The sequence below is a fragment of the Neovison vison genome, chromosome 12 (assembly GCF_020171115.1).
Source record: "Neovison vison isolate M4711 chromosome 12, ASM_NN_V1, whole genome shotgun sequence".
In the NCBI taxonomy this organism is placed as follows: Eukaryota; Metazoa; Chordata; class Mammalia; order Carnivora; family Mustelidae; genus Neogale; species Neogale vison.
The window spans coordinates 103,581,919-103,600,552 of NC_058102.1; the positions used below are offsets into that span (position 1 = coordinate 103,581,919).

At 47.1% G+C, this 18,634-nt stretch overlaps 1 long non-coding RNA gene across 1 annotated transcript; it reads left to right on the plus strand.

The window, feature by feature from the left end:
- Nucleotides 1-888: 888 nt before the first annotated feature.
- LOC122891758 lies at nt 889-10,619 on the plus strand. Its single transcript, XR_006381324.1, has 4 exons — nt 889-952; nt 1,117-1,190; nt 4,961-5,058; nt 10,455-10,619. It is a non-coding gene; the product is annotated as an uncharacterized LOC122891758 (long non-coding RNA).
- The last annotated feature ends 8,015 nt before the right edge of the window (nt 10,620-18,634 follow it).

Sequence of the window (18,634 nt, forward strand, 5' to 3'; positions counted from 1 at the left end):
CTCTGTAGTAAAGTAACCATAACAGCCATGTGGCCTTGGCCCAATCGTGTGACTTCTTGGGACCTCAATTTTTTCCATTTATAAAATAAGGAAGTGAATCTGTATAATAGATGACACCCCCTCCAGCTCCTGAGGCTGGGAGGTTTTCCATCTCTTCCAAGAGAGACTAGCCCAGACTGATCTGTCCCAACTGAGAGTTTCTGGGAAAGAGGCTCAGATTGGTTCAGATTCAACCCTCCTCCAATCCACCAAAGCCGGGGGCCCAAGCGTCCTGACTTAGCTGTTGGAGGCTCAGCCTTGTGGATGAAGGGGCAGTTCAAGCCTTGCAGGTGGCAGGGGCAACTGTGAAGGGTTCTTGGACCCTCTCAGAACCGGTCTATCTGATGACATCCAACAGGAACAGTGAAGATTCACCAAACCTGTCACTCTCTGCCATGGGAAACTTCACTGCTTCCCTTGCTTTGAGAAAGGAGGGCTTGTCCATCCCATCCCTACTCCCCTCCTTCCAAATCCTCGGATGGGGCAGAAAAGCCACATAGGGTTGTTGACTAAGAGGAGGGGGCCAGCCTTGCCAGCAAAGCATGTGCCTTTCCTGAAATTCAGTCCCGGGGGTATCAAACGTCATTGAGGACCCTGACTGACCTTCCACACCAACCCCCCAAATCAGCAAGCAACTGGCAGTGGGCAGGCCCGAACCGTGGGAAAGACGAGACTGCTGCAGGAATCTGCGGACTAAGGCAGCCTCTCAGTCACAAGGCTGCTGAATAGGTAGGTGAAGGGGAATCCTGCCCAGGGCACGGACACGCAGTTCTGAGGCCCGCACTGCCGCGGAGGCAAGGCCCCGCCTCCTCCCCGCCCCCGCCCCCAGCCTCCGGGGGAAGGAGGCTGCAGGAGCCTGACACCGAGAGCCCGCAGTCGCTGGGAGCCGCTCCAGGACACAGCCTGTGCGAGGGTAAAGGTTTGAACAAGGAGAGGGAGAGGAAAGGGCAGCCAGAGCGGTTGGTTTGAGTCGGGAGAGTTTGAGCCTAGAGATGGCTGCGGGGTGGAGGTCGGTGGAGGGGAGCCTGCAGTCACCTGGTTATGTGCCTCTCTCCCTGCTCCACCTTGTTCAACCAGCCTGATGTCCGGAGTGGGGACTCAACACTGCAAGGGCCTCCGGCCCCCAGAGCAGCCTCACGGGAAGGACTCAGGTGGGCTTTAAGGCTGTCGGGGTGGGGTGGGGAGGTGGAATGGGAGGCTGGATAGGTGCAGGGGAGAGAAGCTTTGGGGGTGACTGTGAGAATTCAGGACGTGAGGTTCCAGCTGGGGAGAAGGGAGTGTATCCCACTGACACCCAGGCAGCTGCTGGGGGATGTGACTTCCCTGCTCCTGTCCTGCACCGCACTCACTGCAGAGGACCAGCAGGGAAGGGCTAGATTGGAGGCTGAGGTCAGACTGCTGTGGGTGATGTGCCCTGTCCAGGTTCCTCAGGCTTCTGTCCCTCAGAGCCGTTATCTAACCATAAAGCGGGAAGCAGCTTGGGAGGGGAGGAAAGCGAAATTGCACATTTCCCAAGGATGCTCTCAGAGACGGAGCAGCAGCTGCAAGAGGAGGGATGTGGGTGAGAAGGAACAGAAAGAGCCCATCATCCACACTACAGGGGGCAGCTGATGGAAGCTAAGATGACCTGATCCTAGAAGATCTTAAGGGGGGAGGAAGGTTGCCTCCTCCCAGAGGGCTTGGCAGGACTGGCCTGGGCACTGCTGCTGACTTAGGGAGAAGCTGTGCAACCTTAGGCCATTCGGTCAACGTCTCTGGGCCAGGGTCAATCATAAAAATGCCTGCTCTCCTGACATTAGTGGATTGTTGTGATGTGCAGTTGTGAAAGAGGTCTCTAATGTGAAGTGCACTTAAATGTAAAAGTGTGAAGTTATTCTCACCAGAATTTCTTAGACCAGTAGTTCCCAACACCAGCTGCACACGGAAGTCTCTTGAGAAGCTTTAAAAAAAAAAAAATGCTGCGCCTGGACCCTACCTTAAAGCAATTATTCAAATTGGGGAGGGAGACAGGACAAGACAGCCAAGGGGGCAGGAAGTGGTATTTTTTTTTTTTAACTTCTCTGTGGTTCTGATGCCCTATGAAGGTTGAGACCCACTGCCTAAGGTTTCACAAACTTCCTCAAGGTAACTGCTTGGAGCACACATCTTATAAAGGCAGATTCCTGGCTTCTCCCAGATCTTCTAGATCAGAATCCCAAGGAGGCTCAGCAGTCTGTCTCTTGAGCAAGCACTAGAAGCAGTGTGGACATGTCATTCCAGGGATGAGTCTGTCAATGATCTCTTTCCCCATGGGATGGATGGCCATACGCAGCAATGCTCTGGACAGTGCAGGCGTGGCAGCTCAGGAAGAGGAGGGACCCTTCAGATAATAGGTGCAGACATATGCTCCTGGGATGGAGCTTGTGCTGGACAGCCACAGCCAGTCCCATCCCTGCTGTGCCGAGGCAACAATCCCATTATAAAATGACAAATTCCCCAGCCAAAGGGCCTGAGAACCTTAAGATAAAAAGGAAACCATGATGTTATCTATAACTGATAGCAGAGATAGCCTGCGTTTTATTGTTTTGTCAATAGATTGTTCATGCTTTCCCGTTTCACACACTTCTCTGCTGGCTCTGTTCCATTCCCAAAACTCTATAGGCACATACAATACACACATACCCACTCACACCCACTCGCACACAGAGAGACCCCCCACCTCATGAGGAACACAAATGGGCAGATGAAGAAAATTCAAGGAACTGGGGAACTCCTACCAGGCAGCCATGTTACCCGGGCACATGGCTAGTGCAGGATAAAATAGTGCAGTTAATGTGAGGAGGAAAGGAGGCCTAGCGATCCCTGGGTTTAGTTCTTTCCTTGGAGGCCATATGAGCAGAGGAGTTCAGAGCAAGGACTGTGAGCCAGACCCCCTGGATTGAGTCCTACCTGCTGCGCCACTTTGGGCAAGCTACTTATCTGACAGGAAGCTACCCACAGGGCCACCAGTGAGATTAAATGAGTTAGGACATGTAAAGCTCTTAGAAACAGGGCCGGCACATGGTACGCTGGGGAAGTGTTTGCTGCTATTATTGGGGTTTCTGCTGGGCTTTATTGTAGGTGAGAAAGTTGGAGTCTAGAAAATAAGCTGCTCGTTTGTTCATACTTCTTGACTCTTGCAGGCATAAAGCCTAAGGAAATACTTATAAATATGGACAGATATCCATAATAAAAATAGTCACTGTAGCATCATTCAGAAGAACAGAAACCTGAATGTCCAACAGTAGGGGGTAGCAAATCATGGTGTATGTAATGGTGGTTATGTAATAATAGCATGAGAATATTAGAGGTACATGGAGTTTTTTTAATGAAATGCAATTTATGACATCTATAGAGATATAGATACACAGACAGAGCTAGTCTAAAAGAAAAACCCAAAATAGACCAACACTGAATGTCTCTGGCTGTGGGATTATGGGGTCTTTTATTTTTTTTCCTTATATTTTTCTGAGTTGTACAATTTTCCTTAGTAAGCAGAAAAGCCAGAAAATAAAATGTTTCAAGCAATCTGTTCAAAGTCAGTGCATTAGGAGCCCACATAGGCTTTCTATCCCTGTCCAGGGTTCTGCTGCTTCATCAGGCACACTAACAATAGGGAGGGAGGCTAAATGGGATAAGGATGATGAACAGATACCAAAAAGCACCAAGACCAGTATAGGCATGCAGGACTGGGCACCAGCACAGCCATATAGGACTGGGATCCAGCACAGTGGGAACCCTGGTCTGGACATGCAGCTCCAGCTCCAGCAGAGCTGAACACTTTCTATCCAACCAAGACCCTTCTATCCACAGTCACCGCATAGCACAGTGGGGCCAACATAGAACCCTACACTTGCCCTTGGGGTCACTACCACTTTCCCAGAAATGGAAAAAATCATCTTCTACTTGGTCTGAGGATATCAAAGAATTGCACCACCTTTTCTTTCCTCTGTCTTTTATACAAGTTCCCTCTGCAAATGGGGATCCAGAGACCAAGAACATTCTAGTTAACACCCCTGTTAGTCTGCATTCTCCTGCTTCTCCTTAATATAGAAGTGCCTTTCCATGCCCAACATTTTTCCAATCATAATGCCAAGGTACTTGACACAGCCAAAACCGAGAAATGTTTATTTTGCAACTGTGAAATAAAAAAGATCTGGAAGCACTTAATAACTAAAAGCTCATCTAAGAAAAATAGGAAGGCAGGAAGAAAGGAAGGAGGGAAGGAGGAAAAGCAAGAGAAAAGCAGAGAGAAGCAATTTATCCCCCTTGGTATTACATAAAAATTATTATATCTCTTTCAAAATTTTGCTATAACCTGCTCCATTTACTTGTAAGTGGTAAGTTCTGATCTTTGTCTGTAAAATAAGAGACTAGAGTGGGTGAGCCCGGAAATCCAATGATTCTATATTAAGTTGAAATTTAGTAACTCTGGCTCTCTTTTTAAAAGATCATTCTGGTGGCAAAAGCCAAGCAATAAAGTTTGCCAAGTTATCAAGGGAACCAGCTGTACATTCAATGAGTAAGTGAAGCATCCACAGAATTTTCAAGCAGAAACTCAAAAATTGTCTAGTCCAACCATCTCATGTTACAGATGGAAACACTGGGCCAGAGAATAATACCAAGAGCTACCATCTGCTGAGCACCGGGCTGGTGACTTGCTCAGGGTCACACAGCAAGTCAGTGATAGACCCAGAATTAGGTGTGATGCCCACCATCTCCACAGTCCATTTATTCAAACTTCTGGTTTGAATTTAAAGATTTAAAGATGAAAGAAAGAACTGGCTCTCAGGAACTCCTCACAGCCCAAGATGTCCTGAAAAGGAGCAACAGGTACAAAGGCAACGGCAGGTTAAGAGTCACCACATCCTTTCTTCCTTTCTCCTTTTACCTGTAAACACAGAAAGGAAACCATGGAAGAAAGAACCTAGTCCTGGGCCAGCTGGGGTGGAGGAATAGACAATGAGCATCATGCCTTTCCTAGGGTGAGCAGAGTCAAAGGTAAGAGCCCTTAGTAGCACAAAGAACACCTAGCAGAAAGAGCTACCCAGCGGACTTAAGTCCCAGCACTGGAGGAACTGGGTCCAACTGGGAGGTACCATTGGGGAATACCTTGAAAACAATATTTAGGAGCATGGGAAAGAAGACTGAAGATCCTGGTTACGTAGAGCTCACTGCTAGTATTTCTTTGAGTCTTGTGAGTAAGATTTTTAAAATATGGTATTTAGTAAAGGCATGCTTGAATATTTACATTAAATGTCTAGTTGCGGTAGGTGTCTCACTCTTGATCTCAACTCAGGTCTTGATCCTCAGGATCATGAGTTCAAACCCCATGTTGGCTCCAAAAAGGTCTATTTTAGTTAGAAAAGTAAATAGAGATGCACATTGTAATCTTTGACTTTGTTAATGAGATGCACCGAACTTGGTCTGTTATACCACTAGGGAATGCCATTAGGAGGCTATCAGTCCAGAGAAGTACATCTCAAGGGTGGATGTTTGCAATCAATAGAATAGAAACTCTAAATCCAACCAGTAAGACCCAATTTACAGTTATTTTTCTCAAAGAATTCTATTTCAGAAGGCTTGGAAGGTCAGCAGGGGAGGGGCTATCTTCTTTCACATTATTCAGATCCCTAACAAAACATTGATTATGTATGGCTCTGTGCAACTAAACAGGAGTGTGGAGAATTTTCAGAAGGTTGATAAGAGGCCACAAAATGGTCCATTGGAGAAAACCTTTAAGGACTGAGGTTCCATGGACTCAAATTCATCATAAGGAGTTTCAGAGGTCTTTGATTTTCTTAAATTTATTCCTTGGCTTATAGTTTTTGTGGGATGTAATTAGAAGTTACCCCTCAAATGGGGTGGAGATATTATGGTAAAAATAATTTTAACAACAAGTTTAAGAAGTGAAATAGGTTTATTTGCTGCAGGACTTCTCAGGGCTTTAATTTCATGTTCCCATGCATCATGTATCTCCAAGAGGCAGAAATGTAGTGGCTGGGAACACTTCCATAGGAATGCCGTGTAGAACTAGGGCCCTGCAGATCATATTTGAGGACCTCTGGCATAAGGAGTTATTCTAGGTAATGTGGTCAGTTGAATATCCAACTCAGTTGGTACAAAATGGCAGAAAGGAAGTTAAACGTACAGCAGCAGATGTATAACTGAGGTAGGAGGAAGACATGCCTACCACACAAATAGCAGGGAGACTGCATTTTGGAATATCTCTCCCTCTTATCCCCGGGTTATGGGGATGTCTCAGAACATGCCTGGGCTAATGAGGGACTTTTCCGAATGCAGGGCAGAGGAATGGATTTTTCGTCTTTTGGAAGCCACTGCCTGCTCAATTTTTGTATGTCATTTTGTCTTATTCTCTACTTACTTATACATCATGGAGTTCAGCTGACTTCCTTACAGATGAAATATATTCCTGAAATGCTGTATTTAAGAAATACACTCTCCGTAAACCGAGTCCTATTTTCCTGGGTCCTTGTGCAGACTGCTTGCAGCAGCTTCTCCCACTCAAGGCAAACCCAGAAGCCAGGCAAGTAAATGCTGGCTGTCCACACTCAATTATTCGATATCCCAGTTCATTCCTAAGTGTGTTGGAAATTGTCACTGCTTCCCAGAATTTTGCATGGATACGTCACTTTGTTGCTGATGCTCTTTCTAAATGAATTATGAGAACTGCTGGGTGTTCCCTTCTGCTGCCTGTTTTAGCAGGGAGGTGGTTTTCTGCCAAAGAGGGTATTAAGACCCTTTCTATGAGTCACCTGTCATCCAACCAAGTGTTGGGTAATTACATCACTGAACCATGACCAGTGGTAAGCCAGGAAACCCAGATCTACAAAGAAAGAGAAACTATCGCACATGTATTTCCTAAAGGCCTTGATTTAAATGAGCTTTGAGTGGTTCTAATTGTTTCTAAAGGTTGGGCAATTTTTAGAGGCCCTGCCTATGTCTCAGTGGCCTGCTAGAATGGGCCAACAAAAGAGATCACGGGAAAAAATAACCCATTTTTATTGAATCCTTACTGTGTGTCAGGACCTGCGAGCTCCTAATTAGCTTTGCCTCCTTTAACCCCACTGGTCCCCATGAGGGATGTCCTACCAATAATATGGTTTTACAGAGGAGAGAACCATGGCTCAGAGAGATTCCCAGTGCTCCAAGGCCACATAGTTACACAGACAGGGTGGTAGCACTGGGTCCTGACTCCTGGGTTAGCACATCACCCCTTCATGCACAGTTCATAGTGAGACACAAGGGACTTAGGACCGGGACCTCATTTCTCCCATCCTGCCTCACCTGACATGGCTATAGGCGTGGGAGATACCATGCTACCCCTGTGGGAATTCATGATTGAGACAGTCTGAATACAGTAAGAAAAAGAGAAAATTGCAATAGAGCTTGTTAGAGTTCCCACTTTTGAATACACATTTGAAAAATATCCCCTAGTTCTTCCAGTGAATAAAAAGGCTCTTTCTCAAATCTGGTCGGTGATCCTGCAATCTGGTTCATAATACATTCTCCTCCCACTGGACAAAGGAATTACAATTGTATGAAGTATGCCATAAATGAACTTAAGTTCATTTTTCTACAGACTATATGCTTTCTTTTAAGTTTAGCTACATCCTGTGATTTCATTTAAATGCGAAAGGGTCCCTACCTGTTAAAAATCACCTTTTTTTTTTTTAACAGAAAAATTATTTTCTTACTTTTATACACATGCATACATGTCAAAAACACCTTTTCAGAACTTTCCAGAACATCTATGGGGAAAAGTGAGGCAGACGGTCATTAAGATGGAAGACCCGTGATGGATTTCCTTTAACCCAACCTGATTTAATATTTTCTGCGCTCCTAGAAAGATCAAGTATGGGGGCCAGTGGGATGAGTAGGGGAAGGGTCATGGAATCCTTTAAAATTTGGGTTTTCAGAAGGGAAAGGCGTCCCCAGTAAGAGATGACCAACATGAAATCTGCTCTTCTCTTGGGACCCTGGAGTTGCCTCTAGCCCAAATTGCTATTAGACTCCGGCCCCAAAATATTCTGATAAAATAACAAATAAAGCAAGGAAAAGAGGAGAACCTTTCTTATCTCTCTCCCAACACAATAATGTTGGACACACTTCCAGCTCTGCGGTCAGCTCACTTTTGGCCAATAAGCCCGTCACCAGCAGAGTCTGACTGAGGGCTGAAACTGACAGGGAAGAATCTAGGAAGAGAGGGAAGAAAGAGTGTGGGGATGACCATGGGCTTCGCGTGTTGCACAGATGCAGAGCCCCTGGCTGGTGGCCAGCCATCCCCCAGGAGAGCTACAGGATCCCACAGCGAGCCCCGACTCACAACGCTGAGTCCCAGCCGGCACGAACAGAGTGATGTCTCATTATCTGACATCACAGAAGTAGGCGGCTGGCCTCGAGTCAGAAATACCCAAACACCGAGGTTTGCTTTTTTTTTTTTTTTTGCATTTTAATGATTTTAGATGGAAATCCTTAACTGCATCACACATTTCCTTGCCCACTTAATTGGACAGAGAACATAACTTAGCCTGTTCTTGATTCCTACAAGGTCCTTTCCCTCCAAGCAGCAGCCCAGTTCTGTCTCGAGTTGTAACTGCCACCTGCACGGGCTGCCAGCCCTCGCTTCTGCTTTGACTCTGTTCCTAACAACCACACCTACCGCCGTCCCATCCAACAGTCCACTGAGGCTCAGCGAGATCATTCAAGGAAGGTTCTGAGGGAGGTCCCATGCACCAGTGTCCACGGAGTCACCAGATGAAGTGGTCTGGGCACAGTGCCTTTGGTAGAAACGCACACATAGGACGTATTTCCCACCTAGGAGGAAAACAATGCTGGGGGTACAAGAAAAATGACAGCCCCAGCCTCAGTGGACACTGGGCAAAAGAGAGCCCACGACACCTTGGGAAGGGGACAGCTCGCTCAGCTACTGCCGACTGAAGATGAAAAGCCAAAATGTAGGATCAAGAAGACCAGCTCTTCCATTTTTCAAAAGAAAACAAAACTCAAGCTCTGCATGTGAAATCTCCCAGTATTTCTTGTATCTTTCCCCAGTTTTGTTGAGATAAAATTTTCATAATCCAATATTTCTTAACACAGCATCATAGCTGACCTACAAGTCACGGATTTAGGACCTTTCCCCAGTTTTGTTGAGATAAAATTTTCATAATCCAATATTTCTTAACACGGCATCATAGCTGACCTACAAGTCACTGATTGAGGACCTATTATCAGGAATAACCTGCACAGTTTTTGGGTTAGGTGCTCTGGGGTTGCTATCTAGAATTCTGCAGGGATATGAAACCATCTGCCAGAGGATTGCAGCGCAGAAAAAAAGAATTAAGAAAAAAAAAAACACCTCCAGAGGAGCAGAAGGGAAGTACCAGGCCCAGAGTGTGGCTGGGTATGGTGGGTGAAAGCCTGGGGTCCCCATGTGCAGTCCTGTGCACTGCTCCTAGGTAAATGTGACCCCCACCCCGAAACACTGAGAGCAGTCCTACAGGAGACACAAACTCTTTTCCCCATCATGCCAGACTTCTCCCTCTTCCCAGCAATGCCAACTTGCCTTAAAGCAGCTGGGGACTGCCTGATTTATGGTTCAGCCACCGTGGCTTTTAGAAACTTTGTTCTTCCTGACACTAGCCCTGTGATTTATAAAAGGAATCTGTAACCAACAGCGATTTCTCTTTCTCTCCCAGGACAACACAGTACAGAGAAGAATCTAGAAGCTGATTTCTGTTTCCCAGGGTGTCAGAAATCAGCAGTCCTGAGTAAGATGCTAACTCTCAGCATCCCTCCTATCCTTTTCAAAATACAGAAGTCTCAAATAACCTGCTTTCCTGACTTCCAATTTGTGGCAGTTTCCTGTAGCCCAGTCACTACCCATTCTGGCCCTGTGACCCTCAGTACTGTCCTTCCCAATGCTCTAGTGCTCCTGGGAGGAGTTTTCTATCTTGGTTGAAAAAAATATCACCAGTATATCCATTCTATTTTCACAAGATACATTCAGATTACGTGTCTATGTATTAAATCACATCTTAGGTGCCATTATTTAAACAGATTCTGCTGTGAATCCTTCAGGCAAAGAACCTCCTGGATAAAATAGCTAGCTACCATGAGTCTATTTTTTATATCATATTTCATGTAAATGTTTGTTTCAGAGAACGGAACTGAAGTCGGTGGGGATCCTGCCTCTCTCTGAGAGGACAGGTGTTTCCAGCCCCACTCCACGGTGGCTGGCTGTTCAGTGTCACTGAGGCTCCCTGGGCCCTGCTCTGCTGAGAGTTTACTTTCTGCTAACCTCTTTAATGTGTCTGTTTGTTTGAGCCTCGCAGCAACTCTGTGAGGCAAGCAGAATTAGCTCCCTTTCTTTGCAGACGACAAAAGTGGAGAGACTGAATGAGGTGCAGCTAACAACGGGGATTCCGATGCAAATCTGCTACCTCCAAAGGAAAGCAAGCCAAGGAGTCAGAAGAGGGAGGCAGTCCCATTGCCCTGCCCTGCGCCAGGTCTCCTGTGCACGCTGGAGTGGTTGTGGGAATGAGCACAGGGTGAGTAGAACGTTGGGGCCTAATTTGGGACCTCCAGTGAGAGCTGCAGTGGAAGCAAATGGGGACCCACAGGAGTAGGAGGGGCTAGCTTCTTCCAGCTCCAGGACCTGCTGGCTCCTCCCCCTGAAAAGAGCAAAGGGAAGCTGGAGCTCTCTTATGTATTACAGGGTGTCACCACCTGCAAAGTGAGGGGAGATGTCACCATCTGCAAAGGGAGGGGATGGGGACAGTGGGTCGTGAAGATGGCCCAGGAACAGAGGGAGTGCTGAGGACGAGGACCAGGGGAGGTGGGATTTTAAAGGCCACTGGAGGAGTATAAGGAAACTGACCCAGAGTCTGACTTAGGTGTTCTATCCTCAGGGCTAACATGGGACCCTGCATTTGTCCCAAGGAGGAAGACCGGAGGAAGTATGAGGGGAAGACTCTAGAGTGCCATCCCCTGGGAATGTTAAAATGTGGAGGAAGAGAACAGTGGTGGTAGTAAGGAGGGGTCTATAGAAAGATGTACAAGTTTTCTCTTTACACCACTTTTTTAAAAAGCTTATTTATTTCTTTTGGGGGGGGAGAGAGAAAGCACATGGGGGGAGACAGAGGGAGAGGGAGAGAGAAAATCCGCTGAGCACGGGTTCCCACACAGGGCTTGATCCCACTACCCCGAGATCGTGACCTGAGCTAAAATTAAGAGCCAGGTGCTCAGTGACTGAGGCACCCAGGCGCCCCACACACATTTTTTTTTAAATGCCACGTTGCTTTTACTAAAGACCTGTGTTAGTACCTGCTCTCAATAACCCAGAGAAGTCCGAAGAGGATTTTTGCTTTTGTGAAATGGTAATTCTTTGCTTTACTTCATTTGGTTTATGAAACGTTTCACAGGAATGTTCTACTTTTGGATAGCTGGGGAAACCAGTGTATATGTGTGTGTGTGTGTCTATGTGAGAGTATAGCTATGTGAGATACATCACAATATACAGGGTGGGCGGGGTGGGGAGAGACAGGGCACCTGCTGGTTTTTCCTCAAAGAGACAAATTGGCATATAAATAAAAGCCCGTATACACATCTAGGAACCACAAATCCACTCTCTCTTCTTGTTTAGTATTAATCGGACCCTCACTGAGTTCTATAAATTACGTCTCCCCTGAGGACGATGGGTCACACATCAGTTGTGTGCCCTTGAATATGCCCTCTGAGCCTCAACCATCCTATCTGGCAGGGGAAAACAATGCCTAGCCCAACAACCTCATTTGGTTGTTGTAGGATAATAGTAATAACAGCCAATCTTTGTATAGTGCTTTTATATATTGTTACATATTATACCACGTGTCTATTATTACATGTTACATAAACACTGTACATATATTAGTTCATGTAATCCTCAAAACAGCTCCCTGACATTGGTACTATTATTATCCTCCCCTTTACAGAAACGGAAACTGAGGCACAGAGCAGCGTCAGAATTTGCTCCGTGTCACCTAGCAGGCAAGTGGCCAAGGTGAGATTTGAACCTGGAAACTTAGCTCCAGAGTCTTTTTTGTTGCTCCTAGCCTTTTTGTTATATGACATGATGTTTGACAGCATTGAAGGCATTTTAAAGGCTTTTTTAAATGAATGGTGCCGTCCTCATTCTTGCTGGGACCACTCCCAATGGGGGAGGACCAAAGCAGAGGAAGGATTCACTGGGCAAGAACAGTGCCCTAGCCTTAGACCTGCGGACCCCGCCGGCCAGGTGCTGAGCCTCCTGGAAGAGAGGGAAAGAATGGCTCCTGTTCCTGGCCCCTCCCGGCCGCACGACTATCTTCCTATGTTCTTTTTCAAAGCAAAGCGTCTCGGCTGCCAAGAGCTGGTTTGTCTGTCTCCTGGAGACAGAGGTTGTCAAGCCCAGAGAGAACAGTGAGCATGTCAAAAATAGCAGCACAAGCAGACTGCGTGGCTGCGATTTCCTTTTGAAATGTTGGTTTTGCGCTCACCAAAGAGTGGGGGTCTGTCTGTGCTCCCTGCAACCTGCAGCGGGGGCTGCTTGAGGATCCGAGATGTTTTCCAGGGGTGAGCAAAGCACGTCTGCGGAGGCCCAAGGAAGACGCAGGGGAAAGCCTCTTCATAGTAACAACGATAACATTAGAGTTGTGTTAAAAAAAAAAAAAAAAAATCTGTTACAAACCCTCACCCAGGCTGGGTCCTAAGTAGGTTAAGTTGACAGCCAAGATGAGACCAGTACTATTAAGGATATTTACAGTCCCTTTTGCTCTGTTCTGGGAATGAGGGAGTCGGCACCTTGTTTGTCCTTCAGAAGTGGTCACAAATAGATTTTCACCCCCTCTTTAGGGTGCCAAGGGGGTGAGAAAGGAAAAGGGGCAGGGGAGGCAGGGTGAGCTCCTCTCTCTAGGGGTTCAGAGCAAAGGGACATGACATGACAATCTCCAGTCCCACAGGGACCTCAAGCCCAGAGCAGGAAAGGGTTTCATTGGGAGACACAGTAACGTGAGAACTGAGAGCCCATCTGTCTTGTATTCCCAGTGGCCTACATCTGGCAAGTTCCCGCTCCCACTAAAGCCCCAAGCTCTAGGCCTCGGTCTGCCAGAAGCTCATCTGTGCCACCGGCGGCAGCCCCATATAAAGCAGAATGGAGAGAGGAAATCCTACGGTTTAAAGAATGAAAGGTTTCTTTTTCTTCCCTAAGTGACCTTGACAAGCTAGAATCAGACCCCACTTTGCTTCCCAGGGCAAGAACACACAGTCAAAAACGATCAGAGCTGGCACGGCCGCCAGATTGTCCCGGGAGGACAATATTCTCTGGGAATCTATCTTGGCATTTGTGTGGAGATGCCGGGTGACAGAAATACTGCCAAAAGCAAGGTCTCAGCCAGGGGAGAGAAGGAATGATAAGCAGCGGCGCTGGAAAGTGTCATGTGAGGAGAAGTACCAAGGGGAGGGAGGCATGGGTCCCAATGAGCAAAAGGCAAGGGAGAGTAAAAGAGCATTGTCTGATGAACAGACCCTGAGCCAGGTGAGCTGACTTCTGTCTGCCCAAAGCACCAAAGACAGCAGACCCCACAGAGGCTGTAAAGGGTTAATGGTTACTGCAGGGAGGAAGTGGGAAGGAGGAAAGCAGAATAAAACCTTGACTCCAGCACAATTTCTTTAGGAATTCTGAGTTTACAGGTGCAGAGCCTAGGTATGGTTTTTTGGTTGGTTTGTGGGGATTTTGACATTTTTCCTCTTTGTTTTTGTTTTGCCAGCAAAGCCTGAACCCCTCGGGCAAGTTCACTGCCTTCGTCCTACGTCCTACGTAATGAATAGCGTCCAGCATACTCACCCCAGCGCAATACATGCTAATCACGCTCTGCAGTTACCAAAAATGGCTTTGACCTTTCTTGTGCTTGAGCAAAGAGGAAAAATCCCACAATGATTTGATTGTCAAAATTAAAAAAAAAAAAAAAGAAAGGCAGTTCTTGGCACCGTATTTGAGTAGCAAGGAACAAGTGCCTGAAAGCTCTAGTGTCCCCAAGTGGCAGAAGGAAAAAACTGTCATCCCATCCTGGATATTTAGACTGGTCCATCTTTAGAGATGCTAACCTTTTAGATTTATAAAACCAAACTGTTCTCCCAGCCGAGGTATGAAACTTAGGTTATCAACCCCATGCCACTTCTCCCCACCCCCTCCAACAATCCAGGGACTTTTCTGGTTAATTTATAGAGTTATACAACTATCACCACAATGTGTTAGAAAATGTCCATTACCCTCCACCCCACCCACCCCTGTCCTGATGCTGGTGGGACTACCGCTAGCAAGCGGAGTGCACAATTCCCCTGAAGAACTGGGTCCAGAATTTTAATCCATCTTGTCAAGGAGAGTCCTGGCACCTTGCACCCCTGAGAGATACGCCCTTGCTTTGTCCTGCCTTCAGTGTGCAAGAGAGACAGCTGGAGGCTATGAGGGACTTCAAGTGAAATAAGGGCAGCTTGAGGGCCACTTCTGAGTTAAGGCTTTTTCCAGGCTAATTCCATTCCTAATTCCACTCCCTCCTAAGTCCTTGTCTTTGTGTTTAGCTTACTGTTCCTATTGTTCTTTTGTTTTGTTTTGAACCTTTGTGTAAGCTTTAAGTTGGGGAACTTAGAGGTTTTCTCTCTCTCTTTCTCTCCCTTCCTCCTTCCCCCACTTTTCTGTTTCCTTCTATTTTTTATTTTTGAAGATTAGGAAATTTCTGCAGAGATGCTTTTCTAAAGGCGGTGCAATCTCATCTTGCTCTGTAAGCTCAGAACTTGTGATCACAGGGTCAAGCTTGGCAAGAAAGGACAGGACACTGAACTGGCAGGGAAGTGTTGGGGGGTAGGGGTGTCCTCCAGCTGGAGAACAGCCTTCTTAACAAACACTTGAGATCACTGCTGTCCTCGAGTTCAAGTTGTGATAGCAACAGAGGTGCTACAGCTGCTCCCTGCCACTAAAAAGGTGGAGTGAGGGAGAAAGATAGAAAGAAAGACACATAGAGAAGGAGGAAGAGATTTAAACAACAGAAGGGCAAACGCCAGAAATGTGACAATTAAGGGGGGGGAAACGCAGTGAAAATGAGTATACTTAGGAGAAGGGGAGGGGCATGCAGAGAAAAGGAGGTGACTAGAAAGGGTGGGGGAGCCAGCAGTGAGGGAGCAGAAACGGAGGAAGGAGACTAAAGTACATGGAGTCACAGAAAATACGCAGGAGAGGAAGGTGGTCCCTGAGGACCAGGACATCAAAGCCCTGGGTCTCTGGGATGCATGTGCTCCCCTCCCCGACTTGTAATCTGGCCCAGAGCACTGAGCCAGGATCATAGTTTCCCAACAACAGAACCTACCTCTGATGCAAAGGCGGCCAGCTGTCCCCCTCTCTCCTTAGGGATGATCCGGCAGGAGGACTATCCCACGTCTCAGCTGAGCCTGACAGATCCAGGAAGGCATTTGGGAGCTCCTGCTGGCGATCAGGTGTAACAGAGGCCTGACCCTGGCCTTTGCTGGCAGCTGGGAAATCACCACTCCAGCTGTCTCAGCGGCACAGGGTGCTCCACGCTCGGGGCACAGATTCCACACAAAGAGGCTCAGAGTCAGAGGGACTGCTTGGCAAAATCCTTCACAGAAACTAGGTCAGGTCACCGCCTCTCCGTGTTTCTTCGATGTCTTGAGAAGAGCCACCTATGAGATTGCTGGGAACAGAGCTAGATAATCCCCAGGAGGAAGAAGTGTCATTTCTTTCAGTCTCTCTGAGAGCAGGGAGGAGCCTCTCTGAGGAGACGGCAGTTCCATGATACTCTCATGGACTGTGACTGTCAGACTCTCGGAGGGCCCTGCCTGGCCGCCCCTTGAGGAGCCTGTCCCCTCTAAGTCTCCCCTTGTCATTTTGCAAAAGATAATATTGACATTGGTTTAACTGGCAGTTGCCTAGCATTCAAATTTCTGAAGACTCGGGGGTGAGATGAGGCAGCTTCGATGACTGGATGGGGAAACCGGGAAGAGAGGTCTAGGGAGAAAGTTTGAGAAACTGCTTCCCCCTCCTTTTCCGAAGGTCACACAGCCGGCTGGTCATCACCGGCCCCTCAAGCATTATGTAGGAGGTGTTCCCATTTCAGAAGCTGGGAATATGTAGTCTCCTGTTCTCCCTTGATGCCCAAATCAGAAGATAGTGAGAACAGTCTGGAAGGTTGCTATGGCAACCAGAGTCCCTGGAGAGCCCAGCTCTCCACAAACCCTTTACTTTCAGGCATGCTCTGACTTGAAAAGGAAATGTTTTATTAGGGATGGTGATGAGGATGAACACATACACACATATAGAGATGAACATGCGTACATGTTCCAACATTAACCCTCGCAGAAAGCAACCCGCTGCCTCTGGAGTGGGCCCTTTCTCCTTTCGCCCCCTAAGCCAGAAGTAACGGAAGGAATTTGGAAAACCAGAACTTCATGGCCTGGGAACGGATTTCGGAATCAGGAACTCCTCTTATCTGTATTTCAGGTTTGGAGAAGCCAAGCTCCCAGTCAAGGCTGCCTCTGGCCCTGGAAGGATCCCACTGAACCTGTCTAAAGAGCATTCTCCTTGCTGATGGGTAAGAAGAGAGACTGAGGCCCAGGTCAAGAGGCTAAGCAGGGATTTAGGGAGCTAATAACCCACGATAGCCTACTCTTGGGCTTTGGATCCAAGACAGGAACTCTGCAGGGAGGTTTTGCCTCTGGGTGACGGGAAAACAGACTAATGATCTAAAAATTCAAGTCCTTTACTAAAATTCACACATTTGCATAGCATCATCCCCAGCTTCCCAGATGAGTTCATCGACATTCCCCATGAGGTAGGGAGGGGAAGACATTAATGTTCCCATTTAATGGGTTGGGAAATTGAGGCACAAAGAGGAACTGTGGCACCCAAGTTACCCTGTCAGGCTGTGGCAAAATCCAGATTTAGATCTGGCACTCACAGGAGCCACGGTGCCTCTCAAGAAAACCCTCAAAAGGCCATCCCTCATTAAGTTGCTCTTTGAGAAAATAATTTTAAAAAATTTTTCATCGAAGAGTCTTAAAGCATAGATATAAAATTAAAAACATGTTAACAGTCCTTTCGGTTTCTGAACTGCACCCAGAAGAGCTCAGAACAGTACATCACAGTTTTTCAAGGCAACAAACAAATGACAACGTTACCAGGAGAGAAATGAAGGGAAGTGGGAAGGTGGGATGAAGGCAGCAGTTTCACGCGGGAAGAGAGTGACTTATCTGGTGGTGACGCGGCCACATTACCTTACCAGTTAGAGCAGGTCAGCTGCAGCTCCAAGGGGCAGAGCAGGTGGATGTTTTGCTTGACTCAGAAAAAAAAAAAAAAAAAAAAAAAAAAAAAAACTCTAACAGTAAGACTGTCAACAAAGGAATGACGTTTCTTCTTTACTCTGAACCTATTTCATTGCCCCTAAAATGGGAAGAACCCCACGCTAGCATCCAATGCATGCTTTTACCTGTCTGCAGGATTAAGCTAGAATTTGCTTTGGAAAACCTTCAACTGCAATCCTAAGTCAAATTCCCAGGAAGCAGGGTGGGGGGCTCGAGAGGGTTGGGGGAAAGCATGGGGGAGAAATTTCCCATCTGCAACAAGGTTCTTCTTTGCACGCCTCCCAGATGACAATGTCTGCTCAAGTGATACCTCTCTTTAGATAATGTGGTCAAGCAAGTTGCTTGACTCTGTTCAGCCACTTCTCTTGGCTTTGTGGCTCCTTCTTTCCAGTTCCTCTGCACAGGAAGGCACTTGCACAAAAAGAGTATTTGGCTCTGAGAAGGAACCTTCCTGGAAGCTAGACAGTCAGGGAGGGAAGAACTGAATGTAGACCCAAGGCTGACATACCCACTGTGCCAGGACACACCTGGAGGAATCCACTGGCCCCTTTGGTCTGGGACGGACTCTAATGTCCTCCAAATGGCCAAGTTTAATTGCAGTTTCTCTAATTCCTTCCAAGATTGAAGACAAATAACAAATTTGGAGGCTGTGCAACTGAAGGCTTTACCAAGGGTCCTCTGCAGGATGAGCAGCAGGTGTTACAGGGCACAGGAATAAAACAGAAAGATGAACACTGTGTCTGTCCTCCAGCTTCTGCTAGTTACCATGTAGCCCAAAGCTGACAGGTGCATGCCCCAAAGCAAAGGACACCAAGGAGAGAAATAGGACCCAGGTAAGCCTGGCTTCCATCCTGTTGACATCTCTGTTCCTAGAGATATTAACAGCCCCAGACATGAAAGTTTAGAGTCAGGAGGGAAGGTCAGACGGAAATCTCATCCACTTGACAGAAGATGGGCATGAATGGGTGGCACCGTTAGAATTTCAAGAATGACATTTAGATGGTTAAACCTTGAATGCTGTAGAGATCAAGCAACAAGGTTGACAGTCCAGGTATCTGGACCCGGTGCAGGGGAGGGAGTCAGGAATTCGGCTGGAGCTCAGGTGAGGGGGTGGAGAATGAGAAGGACGCCTGAGACTGCTCAGTGTCGTCCTTTCCATTCACACCCT